The sequence below is a fragment of the Phacochoerus africanus genome, chromosome 1, assembly GCF_016906955.1.
Source record: "Phacochoerus africanus isolate WHEZ1 chromosome 1, ROS_Pafr_v1, whole genome shotgun sequence".
Classification (NCBI taxonomy): Eukaryota; Metazoa; Chordata; class Mammalia; order Artiodactyla; family Suidae; genus Phacochoerus; species Phacochoerus africanus.
In genome coordinates, this window is record NC_062544.1 from 109,958,999 (window position 1) to 109,959,661 (window position 663).

Sequence of the window (663 nt, forward strand, 5' to 3'; positions counted from 1 at the left end):
CCACAGGTGTACAATGTACTCCATACTATTTGTACATATAAAGCTCAGAACAGTACCATATACCTAGAAAGAGTAAATGTTAGTTGTTACTTATAATACTAATAAAAAATTATTTACCATTATTACATCTCTCTACAGGTTTTATCGTTCCTATTCTACAATGAAGAAGCTGAAACTTAGCAAAACTAATTAACTAGTCTGGGTTGACTAGTGACAGGGCTGACAACCAAATCCAGTGCCTCCAAGTATATGCCCTTTCCAATATGCCTGACTGAGTCACTGTGTGCAGAAGCCTTACCAGAAAGGGAGGAAGAAAAAAATGTAGAAAACAGAGAAAAGGAGAAATAATAGGTCATATTCTAGGAAGAAAGATGTGAAAGAACACCTCAACTGACTTAGACCATAAAGGAAATTTATGTTACTTTTTATGAGTTCCTAAGATTGGGAGCCTTTGGGGTTGGTGAATTCAGCAGTTCAGCAATGTTGTCAATCACATGAGTTTATCTTTCTACTCTGTGTTGTCAATTCAAAATTCAGTTGAGGAGTTCTCGTTGTGGTGCAGCAGAAACGAATCTGGCTAGTATCCATGAGGATGTGGGTTCGATCCCTGGCCTTCCTCAGTGGGTTGGGCATCCTTGAGCTGTGATGTAGGTCGCAGATGGG